Genomic DNA, 23,997 nt, shown 5'->3' with positions numbered 1-23,997 from the left:
TTTCACCCACACACCTGACAGTTTCTGTGCCTTTCCAAAGACAGGAAGGACTCCACTGCCTTTAAGGGAACTCTAGCCCATGAACCTCAACACAGACAGTCTTCCCAGACTCCAGTCCCCTCACCTTTCTGTTTAGCCTCAATGGCCTTGAGGTGCTCCAGGTGGCCTGGCACAAGGTAGGCATGGCCCTCCACATGTGAGCCATCAAAGCTGACGTGCAGAGTGGCCAGCTGCAGGGTCCAGCATGGAAACCGCAGGGGCTCCCTGCAATCCTGCCCTTGGCCCAGCCAGGTTCCCAGCAGGAAATAGCACTGCGGGGAGGCAGATGGGCCAGAGAGTCAGTGGTCCGGCCTTTCCTTAAACACTGCCCACCCAAGGCACTCTTGTTAGCATCTCCGCCCCTGTGCCAGACCCTCCCCCTCCAGAGGAGGGGCCCATCCCAGCCCTGAGCCCTGGCTGGCTGTCCTGGCAGTGGCAGGCCTGCTCACCCAGCAGGCTGAACACAGAGTCTGTGAGAGTCTCTTGTTCCCACCGACACTCTCCTCCCCAAGGGTCTGGACACAGCCCACCCAAGCCCTCTATGTATGTGGGCCACTGGAATGAAGACTCCAGCAGATCTGTGAGCAGCTTGCTCACGCACCTCCTACTATGGACCTGCTGGTGGCGCTCACAAGGGGTGGATGTGGAGAAAGGGAGACACAAGGAGCTGGGACTCTGCTGGGATTGGGTCTCTAGGAGGCAACTCAGCCCAGCCTCCCCACCGGTTCTCAGGGGGCCTGGGACACATAGATAGCTGTCTTTGAGTCCAGTCCTGCTGGAGTGGAAGCCACCAGAACTCAGCCTTCCCATGGGAATCACAAGATGGGTGAGATGCAGAGTTCTCCCAGGCCTGTGCCAGCCACAGCCTCCATCCTCTCCTCACCCTGTTTGCTAGAGACAGGAGGCCCTCCGTCTGCACTCAAAGACCACTCACTTTGGGAGGTGGTGCTGTCCTCCAGCATCCCGCACACAATGGGCCAAGCTGCCTCCACGTGTCCCAAAGGAGATGAGGGCGTCGCCCAGGATGGAGGGTAGATGGGACCTAGAAATGATGTCAAGTGTGACTGACTCAGATTAGAGGGGAGGCCCAGGGAGGCTGTCTGCTTCATTTATTGAGTGACACTTAGTGTATCCAGATGCCCTGCACACAGTATGTCCTTCATAGACATTGTTAAATGAACTCCAACCAGATCCACCCCAGGTGTCTGAGTAGGCCTCGGGCCCCTCTGGGGCCCCAGAGATCCCTAAATGGCTACACCAAGGACAAGCACCAGGACCAGCTGGATGGCATCTCAAACTCCTTGACAGGGTGCTCTCCAGGTGTTTTTCCAAACTCAAAAAGCCACAAGCCAGTGAAGGGAGAGGAAGACTACTTTTCATAGGGAGCAGAGAAATAATCAACACCAGCAACCACAGCATGACCCAGGGCCCTTTCTGCAGAGCCGGGCACCAGGGCAGCACCTGGATGGCTGAGCCCATTCGTCCCTGGGAGAAGCCTAGCAAGTTCATCCTCTCCCACCCCACGTTTCAGAGGAGCCAACTCAGGCTCAGAGAGATGCGGTGACATTCCCAAGGCAAGACACACAGCTGGCAGTGGGCAGAGTCACCACTGTGCTGAGGAGGAGGTAGACAGTCACCTGGGAAACAGCTGGTCCAGCACCTGGTGGGCTGTGCTGGAGCCTGAGTAGCTGCAGAGGGAGGTGATGACACTGCAGAGGACTCTGCTGGGGAAGGCTGGCAGCACAGACTCTGAGAGCCTCTGCATCATGCCTGCCTGGAGGGCACGCATCCTGCAGGCCTCAGTTACAGACAGAGTGGACTCATCTTCACTCTGGGTGGGATGAGGAGGACAGAGGGTCAGGGCCACCACTGCAAACCACCAGAATTATCAAGGTCTGCAGCTGACCCAGGAACTCCTTGTCCCTCCCAGACGTGTGCGACAGGAGAGACAGGGGCTCCCACACTCAGCAAGGTTCTGGGCTTTCAAAGTACAATCGGACTTTGGGCGGGTGAAGGATTCCACATTGAGCTCCCTCAAGGCCATTTGCTCACTGAGGGACAACAGACCTCCTTCTGTGAAGAGCGCCAGCCCAGTGAATCCTCAACAGACATGCCCTCTCTAGAGAGGAGAACAGAGGCTTAGGCATGCCAAGTGGCTTCTCTAGGTCCTGTGGGTCAGAACTGAGAACCGCCCAAACTGGGGGCTGAGGGACATCCCCTCTAACTGCCTGAGGCTTCATCGGACCCTGACCCGGAGGGAAATGTTAGGTGGCCACCTCACCCATCCCAGGTCTGGAAACAGTGTACAGGGCAGTGACAAGTTCTGAGAATCCCTTTGACTTCCAAAACACGCTGATGGTTATCTCTCTTACATTAAAGGAAGTTTGGAGACCTTCATTATCGAGGTTCCATTTTCCAAAAGAGGCAAAATTCAAAGATACTCAGGGCCTATTGGGAAGCGACAATGACATCAACGTTTTCTCTAATCTTCCTAGGAAAATGCAAAGAGTGCCTTCCTATCCTCCTATGCAGCTGGTAGGGAGAAGCGGAAGTCCAGATTCCTTTGGGAATGGGACTGTGGGACACTCATGGGGAACAGCCCTGTTAGGGTCCCAGGAGAACGGCAGTTTGAGGTTGGATTCTGGGCCTGCCCTGGTCATCTTAGGGGCCTGGATGGGAAGACCCCTCCGTGCCCACTCTCACCTCGGAGCAGCCCTGGTTATTGATGATGGTGCGGTGCAGCTGGTCCCTGTCCAGGGAAATGGAGTACCCGAACCCATCTGCCAGCTCTTCGACCACCTCCTGCGTGCAGCTCTGCAAATACAGTGCCCAAGAGGCGGGCCGGCAGGTCTCAGGGGCCTGCCTCGACTTGGCCACAGGAGTAAACCCCAGCACAGATCAGGTACCGAGCAGCATTTGCATAGACCTCCAGCCAGGGAGGGAATGAGATGACACCCAGATGGCTCGGGACTAACCTATGGGTAGAGGAGCTTGGTTCCCAGCACCCACTCTCCCATCCTACTAGCCACCACCTAGGCTGGGAACATGACACACTGCCAGGCTTCCAACACCGAGCAAACAGCTCCTACCCAGGGTGCTCCCCACTCAGCCCCGCCGTCCCTCACTCACTCCCCTCCAACACACAAGTAGGCTCAAAGGGGTGTGGGGGTGGCATCCAGTTTTGACCTAACCCCGATGGCCGGCCCTGTGTTACCTGAAAGCTCATCCTGACAAATGACCAGACGCGGTGCAGGTGAGGGCAAGCCAGCATCTATAGTGACTGAAAGGGCTCTTTGTCTTGGCTTTCCTGAAGCCAGAGCCTCCACAACTCGGGAGACAACAGGAAAACATGCTGTTCTCTTGAACGTCTCCACTTAAGTGAGCTCGATAGGATGCTATGTCTAGAATGTGGGCGCCTGGAGACCAGTGTGCTAAGTTCTGTTGGGGTCTGTCTCCAAGGAAGTGAGGTCACTTCCTCTGAGTTCCCATACCTTGGCCCCTTCTTCAATCACACCCACCCAAAACCCCTCTGGGATCTTGGCTGCTCACCCTCCTTGCCAATGTCATCTCCATGACTGCACACAAATACCCATCACAGTGCCCCACACAGGACCTTGAGATGGAACCAGGGTTCCAGCTTGAGGACATGCAGCTGAGTTCCAACCTCTTTTTTCCTACAAGCTCTGTGTCCTGGAAATGCCATTGTGCCTCCCAGGGCCTCCTCAATCACCCAACCTGCACGATGGGGACGATGCCGGAAATAGCTCCCTCAGGACGTCCTCAGGTGTAGAAGAGACAATAGCGACAACACCTGTGGTCTGGTTTGCCTGTGTCTGATGCACACACTTAGAGATGAAAGAATGACAAGAAGGGATGGGATGTAGTGTGGAGTACCCCTCAAAACAGGCCTGGGTTCCAGCTGTGTGACCTTGAGAAAGTCACTGCCCCTCTGGGCCTCTTTTCCAGGTCTGCATAGAGGGAATGATTGGCCAACAGACAGGCAGGATCTCAGATTTTCAGCCCCTGCTTCAGAGAGACGTTGAGGCAGAAGCACCCAGCCAAGCTGTGCCCCCTTCCTGGCACACAGAATTTGTGAGATGTTAAGGATTTGTACCTTTGGGGCGCAAGCTCTTGGAGCAATGTCATCAGAGAGCGATGGCAAAAAGCACAGCCTACCAGTTCCCACCACCCGTCCCTGCCATGCCCCCATCTGCCCTCTGCTCCCTTCTCAGGCTCCTTCTCGCCACACCCCCACCTTTCTGCCCTTCTCTGGTCACACTCACTTCTTCCTGCGAGTCTCTGCACCAGTGGTGCCTTCTCCCTGACACTCAAACTATTCCCAGACACAGGCAGGCATGCCTCTCATCTTTCACTCTGCTCACAGCAAATGTCACCTCATTTCCAGCTCTGCACCTTTAAGAGGTGGAAATTAGGGGAAATTCAGATATTTCCATTCACTGGCATGAAACCTTGCATGGTCTCCTGTTTGACCTAGAATCAGACCCAAGTGCCTCGTGTCAGCCTATGTGGGGGGCAGCCTCCACCATGGCTCCTGGTGCTCACTGCCTTCTGCTGTGCACATCCTTGTGGAACCACAAGTGGTCAGGAACTGCCTTCTGAATAGAATGCAGCCAAGGTGATGGGATGGCCTGCAACCCAGGGTTAAGAACAAAAAGCCTGGCCCTTCCTTCTTACTCATTGGCTTTAGTCCCCTCCCTCTTTCTCTCCTTCTGTTTCCATCTTTCTCTCTCTCCAGTTCTTATATCTCTGGAACTGGGGGAGCAAGTGTGCATGTTTTCAGTTGTCCTATGAAGATGTTCCATAGGAGAGAATGGAGGGAATGATCGGCCAACAGACAGGCAGGAACTCAGACTTTCAGTCCAAACAAACCCCGTCAACATGCATGTGAGTGAACTTGGGAGCAAACCTTCCATGAGTCGAGCAGCAATAGAGCCGCAGCCCCTGCTTCACAGAGACATTGAGGCAGAGGCACCCAGCTAAGCTGTGCCCCATTCCTGGCACACACACTTTGTGAGATGTTAAGGATTTGTATTTTCTAGGTGCAATGTCTTAGAGCAGTGTCATCAGAGAGCGACGGGAAAAGCACAGTCTGCCAGTTCCTGCCCTCTGGCCCTGCCTGTCCCCATCTACCCTCCTCTCTCTTCTCAGGCTCCTTCCAGCTACACTGCCATCTTTCTGACATTGTCTGGTCAGACCCACTTCTTCCTGTGAGCCTCTGTGCCAGTGGTGCCTTCTCCCTGATGCTCAAACTGTTCCCAGACACAGGCAGGCGTGCCTCTCATCTGGCACCCTGCTCACAGCAAATGTCACCCCTATGATGCCTTTCAGAGCCTCCCAGGCACAGGCTCCACTGTCACAGGTCTCCCACCTGCAAGGGCATCTCATGATGTCCTCCTTCTTGGTCTCATCTGGATAAAGTGAGTCCATGAAGGAGGGCTTTCTGATTGGTGGATGAGGAGGTAGATTCTTCTGGTTTCATCAGGATCATGGCTGTCTCTTCTGGGCTGAATGTTTCCCCTCCCAAGTCCATTGTGAAAGGAAACTCTCATTCCCTTGCTTTCAAGGGTCTGGTTTCCCCAAGAACACAGGGAGACTCCCATCTCCCTGGAATGCGGCACCAGCCCCTACAACCAAAGCCTGAAAATTGGCACCCAGCTTGAAACACCACCAGATCCTGAAGTCAATTCCTGCTGAGGTCCCCCATCCATTTTGTAACCCCATAGTAACTCCTGAGCTCACCTTTCCCCTGAGACACAGCTCCCAGCCTGCCCTTGGCTTCTTACAGGAACAGTGGGATTTCCCAGAAGCACTCCCAGCCTGGGCAAGAAATGTTTTGAAATGTTCTCTATGTATTTTCCAGGACATGGGATATGGGGAGAAGTCATTTTGGTTGTGTATGTGCAAGAGTTTTGATGCAAATAGCATCTTTTGCAGACAGAGATCAAAGAGTGGGGCTACTGGGTGTAACAAGAAAATGGATACGCTGAGCCATCGTCTTCATGGTATGAAGTCTTAGAGAGCAAAGAACATGATTAAGAGAAGAGAATATGGAGCCAACATCTTATGTTCAAATTCCACCTCAATCACTTCCTAGATATTGGTAAAGGGCAAAGTACTTACCTCATTGGTGCCTCAGTTTCTTCATCTGTTGTTGGCAAGAAGGATAAGCGTACCTAATTTGTGAGGATATGGAGAGTGCTAAAGGAGTTAATGTTTCAAAACACTTGCAACATCCAGCACATTGCATGCCCTGTAGGCATACATTATAAATGAAATTTAAATGTTCCTCTGACGCTATCTGTTTGCTCCAGACAGGAGACTAGGGGCTGGAAGGATGTAGACAGCACTCCCTGAGACAGGATGAATCGATGAATGAACAACACTGTTGAAGGCATTACCAATGGCACATCCGCCTCCCTATGGACATTCCCAAGCACAATCACACCCAAGCATCCCTCCTCTGTCCTGCATCATCTTCTGGGATTCTATCCAGGAATCACGGGGGCTTCTTGAACCCTGGGACCCACACCCACCACAGGTTCTCTTCTCTCTGGAAGCAAACCCCAGGCCTTGTCCTAATGGCTGCAGCCCACAGGCTCTGAACTCAGATCCTTTTCTTCACTTGAGGGAGACGTGCCATTCCCAGAGCTGGGCACACAGAGTGTCAGCCTTGGAGGAAATGCCACCCTGGCCAGTGGCTGGTGGAAGAGCGCCGTGACGGAGTAGGATTTGGAGAGAGTCCTCCAGGTGTGGTCAGAAGGGGCCCAGCCAGGGCATTTGTCAGCAAGGTCTGGTTGGTGTACCTTGGTGGCAAAAGAGTGGTGGGGGCAGCATGTTTTAGAGTTCCTGGCATGAGACAATCCACAGGATGGTCATGAAGTCAGAATCAGCCTAATGAGGTCCAGCTCAATCCACTGTCATCTGTTCCCTGACTGGCTCACTAATCCAGGAGTGATTTACAAGGGGGATATTTGTGTTCTACCATCTTTTTGTTGATTGGCAGGAGCTAGTATTCTTTACAAAACTTGTGTGTTTTTACATAGGAAAGGATAGGTGAGTTCTGTAACAACCCTTCTTGCAAAGTTCTCACTAACGTATTGAGTCTCTAACAGAATCCACCGCTGGGAACTTCACAAAAGATCCTGACCTTTACTCTCTGGTTTTAGATCTTCCTGATTGGTAAATTTTCTTGACTCCTGGCTCCTTTCCTGAGGTTCGTCCACTTAGAACAATGTAGGACTGCAACCTCTTGCTACTTGAGAAGTAGTGGTTCAACTCTATGATGATGTTGGTCTTACTTTCTAAGTGTGTGTGTGTGTATGTATGTGTGTATGAGACTGTTTTCTGCATCTTGCCACGTGGGTCAGATTGACTCCTTTCCTTGGAAAAGTTGTCCCTAACTACTTTCTCTGGGCTTTATTTTCATGTCTTGAACAGTGCTGTCCAACAGTAGAATTTCACACTCTATCTTATGAAATTTAAACTTTTTTAAAATACTCACATTTAAAAAAGTAAAAATAAACAAGTGAAACTAATTTTAATGGTATATTTAAACCCATTATAACCAAGATATTACCATTTGTCCAGGCAATCTATATAAAAATTAATAGTGAGATAGTTCACATTTTTTTTATTGGGATCTAAAAATCCATTTACAGCACAGTCTTCATTTGCAAATTGAAATTTTCTACATATTCAGTTTCTGTGTCCCCCAAATCAGAACCTGGGCTGACTTGTTAGAGAGGAAATAAAGCAGAACAGGCATAAGTAACGATCACTGTCAATCCAGCTCAGCATGAACACTCACCACTGACAAAAAGGCTGTCCCTGAGCAGGGAGTAGAGGCCCCTCGGGGTGACACGGTGAGTCAGCTGGTTAAGCTCCCAGGAATGCTGCTGTCACCTGGTGTCTCTGTCATACTCTCCATCATGAGCCATGGGGTCAGGGTGGTAGGTGCAGACAGCTTCCACGCTGGTGGCTGCCCCATCGTCTGCAGGCCTGGGGAGAGAGGAATGTGGGGACTCTAGAGAGATGTCCTGAATCCTCTGATAATGGGGGCCAGAGGGAGGGAGGAGCAAATTGGGAGTCAGTGGGAAGAGTGAAAACTGGGGTGGTCACCAAAAGTGTTCATGACTCTCAAATGCTCAGAAAAGGGACTTCCTTGAGGGAGATCAGTCTACAGCCCAAGACAAGGGGCCCAGGCTGCTCTTCTTGAACAAGGATCCAAGCAGGGTAGGAGGCAGGAGGAGGACGAGCAGGAGAGACAGCAGGTGGGGTGCGGCTGGCTGGGACTCATCCCACCAGGAGCTGCTGGCACCAGGGTCTCATCAGGTGCTGCAGGACTCTCTCAGTGGAGTTAAATGTCGCTGAGCCCTTGCTCATGTCTGTCAAATACTGGATGTTGGAGATGGTGGAATTGAGTGTGAGGGCCTTCAGGTCGTGCCCCTTGGCTGCAAGAAGAGAGGGAGAGAGACAGCCATCCCTGAGAGCTGGCCTGAGACCAGATCAGAGTCCTGAACTCAGTATCATCTGTTGCCTTTGCTCCCAGTGGAACCACCACCCAATGCTGTGCTCATCCAAGTTGAAGCCAGCATATCTCTCAGCTCCTCCTCCCTCACCTGCCAGTAACACCAATTGCACTTACAGATTGCTCCTCAATGCATTCCTTCTGTTCATTCACATCCCAGGTAGGTCTTATCTTTTCTCACCGGAACCAACACCCTAACATGCTCACTGGATGCATTGTCTAAAGGATGTTCTCTGCCTCGAACATTAGAAGCATTTTTCTGAAATGAAGATCTCACTAGAACACTCCTGCTCTAGCATCACCCATGGCTCCCTAAGGCCTTCAGAGTTAAGTTCAAACTTCTTGACCTGGCACTCAAAGCCATTGCACATCTGGCTCCTGCTGACTCTTCAGCCTCATTGATACATTCACTCTGAGTTGGGCTTTGTGCTTCAGGCAAACCAAATTCCTGTCAATTCTCCCATACACTATGCTGTTTTTGCCTACAGGGCCATTGCTCATGCAATTTCCTCTCCCAGGAACACGCTCCACACCTTATTTCCCTATATAACTCCTACTCCTTCTAAAAGACCCCAATTGGGCAAAACTTCCTCCAGAGAGCCCTTCCCACCCAAAGGATGCCAGGTGCTTCTCCTCAAAACATCCCACCTTGTATTAGAATTTTCTGTGACTTTCACAAGACCAGGGGCTCTCTGAGGGCTGCATCAGATTGAAATATTGGTATAATCCTTGTGATCAGCATGCTTGCCCTCAAAGCAGAATTGCACACCTCGGCTTCCCACCTGCCCAGTAAGAATAGGTCAGTTGAGGTGTGGGGCTGGAGAGCTCCTCTGGGGAAGGAAGAGGGGCCCCCTAGGCCTGTGGTGGCTTCTGGTTGCTCAAGCAATGAGGAAGTAGGCAGGAACATGCTGCCCAGCTCAGGAGCTGTGGAAAGGGCTGTCGTCTGGGAGAGACAGAGACCCCACAAAGTGGGTGAAGCCCCACAGGCTCATCTGCATTCCAACAGTGGCTGTCTCAGGACAACCATTCACAGGTGAGCCATAAATGTGAGTGACAGAAGGAGGGATTGTGTGAGTAGAGGGATGTTCGAGCCTGTGAGTGAGATGAACCCAAGAGAGACAGTGTGCTTGAAGAAGAGAGAGACGCAACAAAGAGATAGGTAGAGGCAGAGATAGAGGGGATACCTGGATGGACAGAGGAAGAGCAGACAAATGGAGGGTCACAGGGAAAGCAGGAAGAACAAAGACAAGGAAGAGAAGTTGGAGAGATGGGAGGAAAGAGGATGGAAGGAGAGAAGAAGGACAAACAGGCGAACAGGCAGGAGGACAGTTGGACAGATTGATATCTGGACAGATGCTCGGGTGGATAGATGGAAGGAAGGAAGGAAAGAATGGAGGGAGCGAGGAAGGGAGGAACGAAGGATAGAAGGAAGAAAGGAAGGAAGGAGTCTGAGAGGAGGGAGAACTGGTAACATCACCTGCCCAAGTTCAGAGGGTGCTTTAAAGGGAGGGTAAGTCTGAGAATACAGGACCCCTAACTCCCAGGCTTGTGTCCACCTCTCACAGTGCTACCTGTTATTACTCGTAGAGATGAGCATATGGATGTAAAAGAAACCTTGAGCCCTACCCTCACAATACACAAAACTCAATTCCTGGACACTTTGACCTAAAGGGGAAAGGTAAAATAATGAAACTTCTAGAAGACAACATAAGAAAACATCCTCGGGACCACAGGGTAGAATAAACTTCTCAAAGAAGACATGCACACACACACACACACACACACACACACTCCATAAAAGAAATATCAGTAAACTGGGATTCATTAAAATTTAGGCTTTCGGTTCATCATCGGACACATTACAAGAGGGAATTTGCAAGTCACAGGATGCGAAGAGATTGTCCCAGTTCCAATATTCAACAAAGGATTCACGTGCAGAACACAGAAAATCTTCAGCATATTTATTAGATAAAATGCAGTGAAAGAGATACATATTCATGCTGGTTATTTTAATGAGCCACATTTATTTTACAAGGACAGTGAACAAAGCAATCTGAAAATCAGGGAGTGAAAAACGAACAGTAGATAAACAGAATCCCAGGAGGGTTTGGAAAAAGCAATAGAAGCCCCTTACATAACAGTTCATTGGCCTTAGAAAAGGAAAGTACTACTGGATTCTGTTAGGAAGTCAGAAAGATTGAAATATCTAGTGGCTTCAGTGGAAAAATAAGACAGGAAAAAATAACTATGATAGTTATTTGATTTTCCTCCAAATGACTTTATCCCTTAGAGAGCAAGGCACTTTCCTTTTCAATCATCAACACATCAAAGTTTAATTTCCCTCCATTTAGCCTTTTTCGTGGCCATAGGTTAGAAGCAGCAAAGGGGCTTAGCAGGCTGAACCAGTTTGCAGACATACTCTCTCCTGTTCCACACTGGCTCACACACGTGTAAAGTGGGCGCTTCTCACAGGGGAAAAGCCTGCAGGGCTGAGGGGCAGCCACCCCTTGGACCCTGTTTGTTTGCACCATTGGAAATTTCTCCTGAGTCCCTACTCAAAAAGGAAGTGGGTGGGGGGTAGAATAAGAAGGCCATATATTTGAAGGAAATAGAAGAAAATATTTCATTGAGAGTAATAAATATTGCTTTTCAGAAGTCATGTGTATGTTGAAAGTCTACGTCTTAAGGTACCACAATGAAACAATGTACACCTCATCTTCTCCCTCTTTTATCTGAGCATAAAGTTAAAATCCATGAAATTCCTAAGCTTAAAAAAACACACAAAAATCACAAGGAAAGTTTTGGAGGTCATGGATGTGTTCAGCACTTGGTTGTGGTGACGATATGATGGGTGTATGCATATGTCCAAACTAATCAATACACATATAGAAAACGTGTGCATTTTTTGTCTATTACTCATACCTCAACAGAGATAAAAATTAAAATAAATTCCTGTTTACTTTTTGAGGATGTATAAAAATCAAAATTTCTAATAAAATTCAGATTGTTAATTTCTGAACGTAAATAGCATTCCTGCTTTGATGGGTGACCCCACAACTCTCAAAAAAAATCAAGAGCAGTTGCTACTGTCAAGCTCAGTGGAAGTTATTTTCAACACCTCACCCCCTTCTTTACACCTCATTATTTAAAAACCAAGGAAATAGTCTTCAGCTTTTAAAATGAAGGAGTAAATGAGTCAGCTTGACATTATACTTTATTCAAGATTTAATGTTAAGTAAAGGAAATAACTGAGCATGGGCAGAATCCCTTCCATAACTCATCTTTTCTCCTATGCTGATAATAAAAATGACACTCTAATGAAACATAGTTTGCATGATATATTCTCAAGTAAATATACTTCACTGCTGGAGATTTGATTTCTTTTTTTCTTTTTTTAATCAATAATTTACACAAAAAAATCAATTTAGGAGATAAAAAGTATTGCTATTTAGAATTACTTCCTGATTGTAAATTACTAGAAGTGTAACATGAAGTCAACGCTAAGGACGTTTTAAGTCCTTTAATTCATTTTGCCAAATTTCTTTTTTAGAAAATAATGTTAATATAGGACTTTAAGTTTGAGAAACCTGTTTCATGACACCCTAATCTGTTGAAGGATAATTTTGAGATTCTTATTCAATTTCTTCCTATTCATCTATAAAACTTATTTGGCGTCTTTCATCTTTTTAACATTTTCATCTTTTTAACTTTCGAAGGTTTAACTTTCCAAGAGACGATTTTTTAATGACGAGCTAACTGATGAATTTGTGCACCGACTGTTATTTTGAGACTGAATATACAAATGGACAAAGGCCAGATCACATATGACAGTATAACTCTGACCCCCAACGTGGGGAGCAAACATCCCAAGAAGCCAAGTCACAGCCCCTGCAGCATTCAGCACAGAACAGTCAGCACTTGGTCAGTAACTGCCAGTTTCCAAAACTCTCGTTCTGCTTTCAACACAGGACCGCCAGAGAAAGCCACATATGCTCCCTAAACCATCGCATAGGATGCCTGCCTTCTACTTAGTGACCTCCAGCTTCCCCATGTTAACAACTTCCAATCAGGCCACCCCTCCCCCACTCCCCTGACCTCTGCCACCCTCTCCCCTCCCTTTCCCTTCTCTCCTCTTCTTGTACATGCAACAATACTCTCCTGTTGCATTACAGTCTCTGCAATATTTTTAATGTGTGATAGAGCAGCTCCTCCCTCATAGTTCTTCCTGGTCCATATTTTCCTAGCTTAGCTTATGCGTTTATTTTTTCCATGTAGGATCATTTATCTAACTCAACAGAAAAGCTTGTTAAAATTTTTATTGGCATTATATTCAATTTATAAAGTAATGGGACTGACCATTTAATGAAACTTCCTAACTTAGAACATAGACTGACTTTCCATTTGCCAACTATTTTTAATTGAAATTTATAGTGAGATCATTGTAGATTCCACACTGTTGTAAGGAATAACTCCAAAAGTTTACCCAGTTCCTTACAATGATAACATTCTGCAAAACTATAGGACGATACCACAGCCAGCTTGTTGGCATTGATACAATCCACTATCTTATTCAGATTTCTCCAGTTTTACTTGTACTAATTTGCTCCTGTGTATTTAGTTCTGTACAATTTTATCAGATGTGCAAGTTTGTGTATCCATCACATCTAAAATAATGACTAGTTTTATCACCACAAGGTATTCTTGTATTGCCTGTTAAAAAATAAACGGATGTTACTTTTTAGAGCAATTTTACGTTTACAGCAAAATTTAATGAAATATACAGTGTTCTCATGTAGTCCCTGCCCCCACATATGCATAACCTTTCTGTTGTCAATACCCCTCATCAGAGTAGTATACTTTTCACAATTGATGAACATACATAGGCACACCATTATCACTCAATGTCCATAATTTACATTAAGGTTCACTCTTGGTGTCAGAGATCACTAGGGTATAACTCTGTGGCCCATTTCTGGATTCTCTACTCTATTCCATTGATTTATGTAGCTGTCCTACAATGAAAATGATGATGCAGTGATTACACTATCTACAAGGCAATACTAAATATTGTTAAAGTGTTTACTGCCTCATTATTATTCCTGTCATGATTGTTTTAGCTACTCTCAGCTATGTGCCTTTCTATATAAATTTTAGAAAAAGGTGTCTCTGTCTACAAACTGTGGTGGAATTTTTATTAGAATAAGATTAGACATTTAGATCAATTTGGGGATAATTGAGACCTGTACTCATTATTCTATCCAGTAACATGGTGAGGACTGCAGAATTCTCAGCACATAACAACTCCTTCCAAACCCCCACACCAGGAGGAGACTCAACCAAACTGGCGTGGCTTCTAGCAGCATAAGGCTGTGTAACCGGAATATCTCCAGCCCACCATTAAAATGCCTTCCTGAGAGCTCAAAGCTGACAGAAAAATTTGCTATTTATTTTAGTCAACACCCAATTATAGGCCTCTGATCCCCCTTCTTAGAGTATTTACTAAAGAGGGCTTACAACTGTCGATATGTATCTCTCACAATTCTCTAAAGGACCCAAGAGCCACTCCTTTGAAATACGATCATTAAGACAGATAGAGACACTTTCTTTCAACTTCTGAGTGATAGAATCCTAACTTTGATAACTGCAAAGTAACAAACACAGTGGGTCTAATCACAGTTACACTGACCAACCTTTGTACTTTTTCACTTCTTTGACTCTACTGAGCCCCTGAACCCTCCTCCTTCATTCCCTCTTTAAAATTCTAAATTCACCTCTGTACAAATCTGAGCGCATCTCAGCTTCTGTGAGCCGTTACTGAATAAAATCTGCTTTCACCACTTTAACTAATTTCTGCTGCATTTGTCTTTGACAATAGTAAGTCTCTCAATTTATTTGCATCTTCTTTAATTACCCTAATCGGTATTTTATAATTTTCAGCATCAGATCCTGTACACATGTTCTTGAATATATGCCTGAATATTTCATGTTCTTCGGAGTGGTTTCAAATAATACAGCATTTTCAAGTTTATCATCTGCAGGTTCATCATTTGTTGTAGAAATAAAATTGTATTTTGTGTGTTGATCTTGTACTTGGTGAACTTTTTGTACTCATGTATTAGTTCTGATTTTTTTTTTTTGTAGATTCCCAGAGTTTTTTTTACACAGACAACAATGAAACTAGGAATGGTTATATTTTTTCCTTTCTAAACTCTATGGCTTTTATTTCCTTTACTTCTGTTATTGCCAGAAGCTTCAGTATTTTGTTGAATAAGAATAGTGAAAGTGGTATTGCTTTCCTTGTTCCTTATTATGGGGAGAATCATTTAGTCTTCCCCTGTTAAGCATGATGTCAACTGTGCATTTTCTGTAGATGACCTTCAACAAGTGAAAGTAGTTTCCATCTATTTCAAACTTGCTAGAAAATTTTATGACAAACAGGAGTTGGATTTTATCAAATGTTTTCTCTACATCTCTTGCTTATTAACAAGTCTTGCCCTTAAATAGACAGCTAGTTATTTCTCTGGCAAAAATTGGTTTATCTGGGATTAGCAAAGAATAGCCATTTGGAGTGTGCAACCATGGCAAGCCATGCAGGAGCACCCAGCAAGGAAGAGAGGAGAAGCTCTTTTATCTCAGAGTGGGGAAAACTGTGGGGGCTATTGGACACAGTCTTGAGGGCAGTGGCTTTTCATCGGCAGAGTTGTGACAATCTGTCCTTGGCTTAGTTTCTGACTGGTCAGGAAGAGAAAGTCTTTATTCTTCCTGTTGCACTGCGCTTTTGACGTAGGGCATGAGAACGCTCTCTATTAGCCTTCCAACACTATTTCAACTACGTTTCCGTTTATTGACTTTCACATGTCCCCATTTTGATTGCGATCTTTCTCTGAAAGCACTGTTGATCTGCAGTCAGATTTTTCCACTTTCAGTAGCCTCTCATCCCTCGATGCCAGGAAGGACCTTCTCTGGGAGTCATGTCCCAGGTTGGAGGAAAAACACACAGATTGGAAACCTATTGCGGCCACATTTGAGGAACACGGAGTGAGAGGAGGGAGAACTCTCTGGCACTTTTTACCTGAAGTTTGCATGTTATCAAGATCATAGGCATTGGAGATGATCTGAAGTGTCATGTCATCCTCAAAGGTTTGGCAGACAAACTTCCAAGAGACCTGGTCCAGACACCTTGGAAACCTTCGCATCAGATACTGTCTGCTTCCATTTGGAGAAATCTTTATTTTTAAGTCACCAAATGATGTCCAGTTCCCCTCAGGGTTTGTGCTTTCTTCAGGTGTGTTGCATGAATCCAAGTCTTGAGTTTTGTGGCAAAAAGCTTGGCTAGCAGCACGCAATCGAGGAAAGTACTATCATCTTGGTTGAGTTTTGTTAGTTTGAAATTTTTGGTAAATTGTTCCTTGTTTTCAAGTTGTTAAATTTATGAGAATGGAGCTGTTTATGTTATTTTCAATGGCTGAAGAACCTGCAGTGATCTATCCCTCTAGTGTGTCTCAGGCCTTTGAGGGTGAAGAGGCTTCCCCAAAACTTCTTGAGGCAGAACCCTGTTTGCTGTTGGCCCCTAACATCTTGAGTGCATCTGGGTTGGGGAGGAGACAGAGACTTCCAAGAACAAGTTGGTTCTTCTTGAAGGAATGCTGAAGATCCCCAAAGTATGGTACTTTGACATACAAATTATTTTGAGCCAAAAGCAATCGAGAGCCAGCAGATGCAGGAAAAACTCTTGATCTCCACCTTGACTGCTTTAAATGAAGGATAGACTTCCTCTTTGGAAAGGAAATTTATGTTTATAAAGGAAATTTCCATTAGTAAAAGCATCTGCACCAGAAAGAGAATGACTCTTAGAGACTTTGTTTTTGAGGAAGATTAGCCCTGAGCTAACATTCCCCACCAACCCTCCTCTTTTTGCTTAAAAAGATTGGCCCTGAGCTAACATCCATGCTCATCCTCCTCTACTTTATACGTGGGATGCCTGCCACAGCATGGCTCGATAAGTGTTGTGTAGGTCCGCACCTGGGATCTGAACTGGTGAACCCCAGGCCATCAAAGAAGAATGTGTGAATTTAACCCGTGTGCCACCAGGCCAGCCCCTAGAGATTTTTTTTTTTGAGGAAGATTAGCCCTGAGCTAACTGCTGCCAATCCTCCTCTTTTTGCTGAGGAAGACTGGCCCTGAGCTAGCATCCACGCCCATCTTCCTCTGCTTTATATGTGGGACACCTGCCACAGCATGGCGTGCCAAGTAGTGCCCTGTCTGCACCTGGGATCAGAACTGGGGAACCCCATGCCACCGAAGTGGAACGTGACACTTAACCAGTGAACCACCAGGCCAACCCCTAGAGAATTTTTTTAACTGAGAGATTTTTCTGCACAACAAGGCAAGTTTTATTTATTATACATTTTCTCCCCTCATCTTCCCATAATTTTTCTTCAGCCACTTCCTGCTGCTGTTCACCCAGATGGCTTCCTGCTTCCAAGCTCCCCCATGTGCACCCAGTGTGGACTGGACTTGCAACTGGCAGCTGGTGTGGAGATGCCTGCTCGAGGGCTGCAGAGCACCATCCTAAGTCTCATCCCCAGCATGACCTACCTGGCCAGCAATACTCAGGATCTGCCACCACTGCACAGGATTGGGGCAGCTGCACTGATGATTCAGATTGTGGGCAGTACCCAGCCCAATTCCCACTCACTTTTGTTGACCACACGCCTGTGCTGTTTGCAGATGGTACGGATTTAAAAGATAAGTCATATCCTGTCATTAAAGTGGAACTGTTGGGCTGCCTTGAGGAATTTTTCAACACCTGTAAAACTAAAGAGAAGCTAGGAGAATTATCAGAAGAGTTCTACAAAAATGAACTACTATTGATTGAAATGTTGAATATACATGTCCCTGCAGTTGCTAAATTGAGATGTCTTTTAGACAGTTCTCCTAGGGAAGATTTACTAGACATTCTGACATCACTTATCCAAACAAGCAACAAAAATGCTCCAAATTCTAGATACTGTGACTCTGGAGGAACTGTCCAAGATGATACCACTGCTGGTGAAACAAAAGCAAGAATTGAAATTGCTTTAAAAAAACAGAAAACTTGGGGCCAGCCTGGTGGCACAGTGGTTAGGTTTGAATGTTCTCCTTCAGTGGCCCAAGGTTCACCAGTTCAGATCCTGGGTGCAGACCTACGCACCACTCATCAAGCCATGCTGTGGCAGGAGTCCCACATATAAATTAGAGGAAGATGGGCATGGATGTTAGCACAAGGCCAGTCATCCTCAGCGAAAAGAGGAGGATTGGTGGCAGATGTTAATGAGGGCTAATCTTCCTAAAAATATAATAATAATAATAATAAAACAGAAAAAGCGAGAAGGATGATAATAAATGCATTATATGAATATGCCTCAATATGACTTCACAAATCCTAGGTACTTTATTTTTTTTTTATTTTTTGAGGAAGATTAGTCATGAGCTAACATCTGCTACCAATCGTCCTCTTTTTGCTGAGGAAGACTGGCCCTGAGCCAACCTTCGTGCCCATCTTCCTCCACTTTATATGTGGGATGCCTACCACAACACGGCTTGCCAAGCGATGCCCAGGATCCGAACCTGCAAACCCTGTGCTGCTGAAGCGGAACGTGGGCACTTAACTGCTACACCACTGGGCTGGCCCGCATCCTGGGTACTTTAAAAGATGAACATGAGGAAGAAGATAATTATGATATTGTCATGCTAGAAAAAAGGTGAGCATCCAATATGTCAGAAGAAGCCCATTAGGTCTGTGTCAAAAAGAGAAAAAGACTAAAAAGATGCTGCAAGCAATGCCAGAATATGTTCAGATAAGAAATTATTTAGAATTTATGGTGGAACTTTCTGGAACAAAAGTACAACTGACAATCCAGACATTCAAGAAGCCTAAATTCTTCTGAATAACAAGCATTTTGCCTTGAAAAATTGAAGGACAGAATTTTGGAATATTAGGCTGTCAAACAGCTGAAAACCAATCTGAAGGGCCCATTCTTTGCTTTGCTGACCCTCCTAGAGTTGGCAAAACAATGTGGGAAAGTCTGTGGCCAAGACTCTAGATCAAAATTTCCACAAGATTGTATTTGGATGAGAACGTGAATAGTCTGACATTTGAGGACACAGGCACACCTATGTTGGCAGTACACCTGGTCATACAATCAATGACTTGAAGACCATTGAGGTTAACAATCTGGTGTTTCTATTAGATGAGGTTGAAAAATTAGAAAAAATTGTGTCCAAGTGATTCTGCAGCAGCTCTGCTTGAGGTAGTGGATCATGAACAAAACCATAGCTTCACAAATCATTCTCTAAATGTGGGCTTTAACCTCTCCCAAGTTATTTTAATAACTATCGCCAATACGACTGCTACTACTCCACCTGTTCTCTTGGACAGATGAGGACATTCAGGTGCCAGGGTATACACAAGAGAAGATAGATTGCCAGCCAGCAATTGATCCCAAAGCAACTGGAACAACATGGGCTGAGTCCTCAGCAGATTCAGATCTCTCAGGTTACTCCTCTTCATATCTTCACCAGGTGTACCAGAGAGGCAGGGGGTCATTCTCTGGATAGCTGGTTTGGGGCCATTTGCCCAGCTGTTGCTGTGAAGGTGGGAAAAGAACAATATAAGGAAGTCAAGTTGGACCATTTTGATGTGAATGAGAAAGAAATTTACAGAGAAAACATCTTAGAAGACACAAAATCTGAATCTATCAATGACAGCAGTTACTTGGCCCTACCACCTGAAACGCCAATTTTGATTGATTTCTATGCTCCAAAAGACATCTTTGGGCTCCAGATATATAAAATGGGCATTTGAGTCAACCAGGAATGGCAATAAGTTTGGCTTGGACTCCCTTAGGTGGAGAAGTCATATTTGGGGAGGCAAGTTGAATGGATGGTGAAGGTCATTTAACTCTAACTGCTCAGCTAGGGGATATCATGAGAAGAGTCTGCCCATCTTGCTATTAGCAGGCTCTGCAGCAATGCCAAGAAATACCATCTGCCCTGTGCTTCTGGAAGTTTTTATCTTAACAACACAGACATCCATGTGCATTTTCCAGCTGGAGCTGTCACAAAAGATAGACCCCCTGCTGGAGTTATCACAGTGACTTGTCTTGCCTCACCTTTTAGTGGGCTGCTTTTACATTCAAATGTAGTTATGACTGGAGAAATTTCAGAGGGGTCTTGATCTTCCAGTGAATTAAGGAAAAAGTGCTGGCAGCACACAGAGCAGGATAGAAGTGAATCATCATTTCTCAGAGGAATGAAAAAGACCTTGAAGAAATCCCAGGTGACATACGATAGCATTGAAGTTTTGTCACAGCAAACTGCCTGGATGAAGCTTTTGATGCTGTCTTTACTGTCAAGACCTACCTGCTCTCTTAAATAGTGTTTTGTAGGCCCAAATCTCAACTTTACAGAATTTTCAGTTATGACGTGCCAACAGCACTGACAAAATTGATTTTATTCACAGCAGTAGGGGTAAGTAAACTGTCTCTAATTTGTGAACACAATCACAAGAATGATTATGAACCTCACTCAAGTGGCAGTTAGTGTTTATTAGAGAAACATTAATTTAATAAATTGGTAAAAATTGAAAAAAATCTGAATCATCTGGCTACCTTCTTGAGTCTTATATTTTATGAAATTCAAGCCATAGTTAAATTACTGTGTAATCAATTTATTTTCTTTTGTTAATTTGTCTCACGCAAACTTAATCTTCAGAGCAGCCACAGAACCTAAAAACCTAGGAGGAAGTCATTTTGTCTCCTCCAGTGGGCAAAGTCCCTCTTGCTGCTGCCCTGCAGGCTTGGTACCTCCAGGGGAAGGAGGAAAGTCTCATGGGTGACAGGGAAGGAGAATCTTCTCTTTGTTTCCTTTGTTAGTGACACTTTCCAAAGACCCCCTTGGGAGTGTTGCTGTGCTGATTTGGAACAATTCCTAAGACTCATTGCATCTGGAGGGGGACAAGCCTACCTGGGCTGAGTTCTGTTGGCAGATCAGGATCTGAGATTACTGAATCTGGGTCTCCTTCTAAAGTTGGGGGATAAGACACCCTGTCACTGTGTTGTTCCTCCAGTCCTGAAGTCCCAAGTCAGTTTGCCTTCTTCTTACCACCTTTCAGAGTTCTCACTAAATTTCTTCTTTTATGATTGTCCAGGTTTTATGGTTGAACTTAGCAGAGAGGACCATCTTGTCTCTGTGTTTGTTATGCATTTATAGGTTATTTTGTACTTTTCTGCATAGAGGTCCAGGTCATTTCTTGGTAACCTTTTTTAGTTTATCTTTCCTTATTTCTATTGTAAATCAAGTCTACTCATCTATTATATGCTGTGGCTACTGTTTGCTACATGAAAGCTACTGACTTTTGCACGTTAGTTTGACATCCTGCTACGTCATTGGATGTTTTACCTGTTGGCATTAGTTTTCACATTGATTCTCTGTGATTTGCCATGTTTAATATCACATCATTTTTAAATGGAGCACATATAGGAGAGTTCGCCAGCCAAGGGGAAGCAGGCCTGTCATAAGGAGTCACATACAGTTCACACCTTCCTCTGTTTCCTTCACTTGTCCTCTGTTGTGTTTTTACACCCTTCAAGAGAAGGCTGAGCAGTTGCTGCGTACAATTCATTCTTTCATGGAAGAGGGGCACAGTCAATTACTTCTTGAGCCAGGAGGGCCACGTTTGTATGGAAAAGGGAGAGCCCTCCACTAAGTCCCTGGGGGATGGGAGGGAAGGGGTCTGGCAAGGGGTGGCCCAGAAGATTGTGCAGGTGGCTATGGTTGCTGACTGAATACTGTGCTTATAGCGAGTTTGAACCAGACTGGAACAGCTGGCTTGCAAAGATCCAACAACAGGAAAATCCCCCCACCTATGTATCACCTTTCTCCCCCACTTCCCATTATGCCTTAGTTGATTTCATAGCCAGATTATAAGGAAGACAGAGTTGTAGTCTGCAGAATGGACTTTGAAGCAGTGTCTCCTGCTTGTTATCATACTATCTTTGTCCTGTGATGTGAGAGAGGCCAGGACAACCAGATGTTAAGCTGCTATGTGAGGTCAGAGAGCCTGTGTGGGGGGTTAGGGTCTGCCTTCTCCACTGTCTCTGTTTGGGTGTGTTTCTGAGACTAGTTTTTAAGTTGATTATGGGAGAGAAGCTTATATAAGATGCTTACCACCCTGCATTCACCCTCCCCTCAAAACTTGAGGGAATCTTTGGTTCTTCAGAGAAGCTTTGAGGAAGAGTGAAACAAGACCATAGACAAGATTTGCATTTGGAGCTGTGCTGGAGTATACACTGAATAGTTTCCAGGTTTGTGGTGAGTTCTCCTTCCTTAGCATAGGAAAGAACTTGTCTAGTGTCCCGGCATATTTGGGGCCGTTATCACCAGCTTCCCCTGGTGAGCGATCAGAGAGACCTTCTCCTTATGACCCAGACATTCCCAGCTCTGAACTGTTTCTACAGTAGGCCCCAAAGCAGCAAATTGTTGACATTGCAGAATTCCTGCATTCCACAGTTTCCCTGTCTGCACGTCTACCTTGTACTGGGGGCTGTGATCTTTTCCAACCTGTCAAAGGATGCTTTCCTTGGTGTAAGTCCATTCAGCTGCTATAACAAAAATTCGCAGACTGGGTGGCTTAAATAACAAAAATTTACTTCTCACGGTTTTGGGTGCTAAAACTACAAGATCAGGTCCTGCAGATCTGATGTCTGGTGAGGGTTCATCAATGACCATAGTCTTGTGTCCTCACATGGTGGAAGGGGTAAGGGAGCTTTCTGGCATCTCATTTACAACAACATTAATCCCTTTTAAGAGTTGCCTCCTTATGACATAATCATCTACAAAAGTGCCTAGTGTCTCCCAATAGCATTATATTGGCAGCTAAGATTTCAACATATTCATTTGAGGGGATACAGATATCCAGTCCACAGCATTTAGTTCAACCAAAGGGCTCAGATTTGGGCAGAATCTCCACACGTGAATGGAGTACATTAGCAGGTATTCACACGTGCATGCATGATCGCCCCTCTTTTTGCCACAAAAATAATTTCATCTGTGGCATTTTCCTTTAATAGTCTTCATTTTTTCCCAGCATGGAAGAACTGTCATTCTAAACCTAAAGAAGGAACTTCCACCCCAGAGTGAACCTCACAAGGCAGTATGCCAGAGTGTGACCAGTGAGAAGAGGGGCATGAATGAGCCCAAACTACCAAGTTGAATTAAAATCCCTACAGAGAAGACTGGTTCAGAAGTCGGGGCTTAGTAACACAATTGGACTCCATTTCCTGTCTCACCCCCTCCCCACCACCATCTCTTTTTCAGGTCATGGTGTCTGTCTCAGGTAGGCCGAGTGATGTTTATGATGGGCTTCATGGTGCTGGCAGAGAGCTGAAGATGAGGAGGTTTTCCCTCAATATGTAAGTGCATATTAACATAATTATTGCAATCAGCAGCAATAACAACTAAGACAACATATTCAAAGTCAAAACACAAAAGACATAACGGAAGAAAATATATACAACATATGTGATGGAAAAAGGGTTGGTATAAAGAACAAGCCTTTTAAAACTCCAAAAAATTCAATAGGAAAAGATGAATAACTAAATAAATAGGAAAAGAGAAATGGATGTGAACATGCAATTCACAGAAGAGGAAGATCAAATTCTAAAAGCATGTCAAGCTCACTAGAGGTCAAGGTGATGCAAATGTGAACAAACAAGGAGGGATTCAAGTATGCCCACACATTACTTCGGCAGCAATTAAAATTCTAACACTGCTGGAGTTTGTGTAAATTGGAGAGAACTATTTTGGTGAATAATTTGCCTCAAGACTTGACACCTTGTGTACCAGATTCGACTTTTTAGTTTAATACAAGGAATAGTCCAAAACGTGCAATGGAATGTTCTATAAAATTGATAATCACAAACAGAGCAGCATTAATGAACCTAAACGAAGAACATGAACTTGAAGTTGAGTATTAAAATCAAAATATAAAAGAATATTTTATTGCCATAACATTTATCAGAAATCTCCAAACATGAAACTAAGCGGCACACAGTTTAGCAGGATATCTTGTAATCTGTATTGATGTTCTAGGTGATGATAAGCAAAAAGAACCATATTGGAGGCTAACAATGGGGTTACTTTGGAGTATTATTTTAACTTTGGGTTTATGCTTTTATTCTTCTGGATATATTATCAAAAGTGAAATTGCTGAATTATGATGTAGTTCTATTTTTAATTTTTTGAGAATCCTCCATACTGTTTTTCACAGTGGCTGCACCAATTTACAATCTCACCAAGAGGGCACAGGCACTCCTATTTCTCCACTTCCGGGTCAATATCTCTTAACTGTTGTCTTTTTGACCGTGGTC

General features: G+C 45.2%; 1 protein-coding gene and 1 pseudogene across 1 annotated transcript in view; one reads left to right on the top strand and one right to left on the bottom strand.

Annotated features, from left to right (window-relative positions):
• The window catches only part of LOC138915073 (ral guanine nucleotide dissociation stimulator-like), a 38,575-nt gene extending 38,269 nt beyond the window's left edge, over positions 1-306 (bottom strand). Inside the window, exon 1 of the mRNA XM_070255765.1 lies at positions 125-306. The gene's annotated coding sequence lies outside the window, so the exon portion shown is untranslated. The remainder of the gene's footprint in view (positions 1-124) is intronic.
• Positions 307-4,938: 4,632 nt separating this feature from the next.
• Positions 4,939-20,016, top strand: LOC138921519 (lon protease homolog 2, peroxisomal-like; annotated as a pseudogene).
• Positions 20,017-23,997: the final 3,981 nt, after the last annotated feature.

Source organism: Equus caballus, chromosome 30, assembly GCF_041296265.1.
Source record: "Equus caballus isolate H_3958 breed thoroughbred chromosome 30, TB-T2T, whole genome shotgun sequence".
NCBI lineage: Eukaryota > Metazoa > Chordata > Mammalia > Perissodactyla > Equidae > Equus > Equus caballus.
The sequence above is the reverse complement of the archived record's forward strand: the minus strand, read 5'-3'. Positions and strand labels throughout refer to the sequence as shown.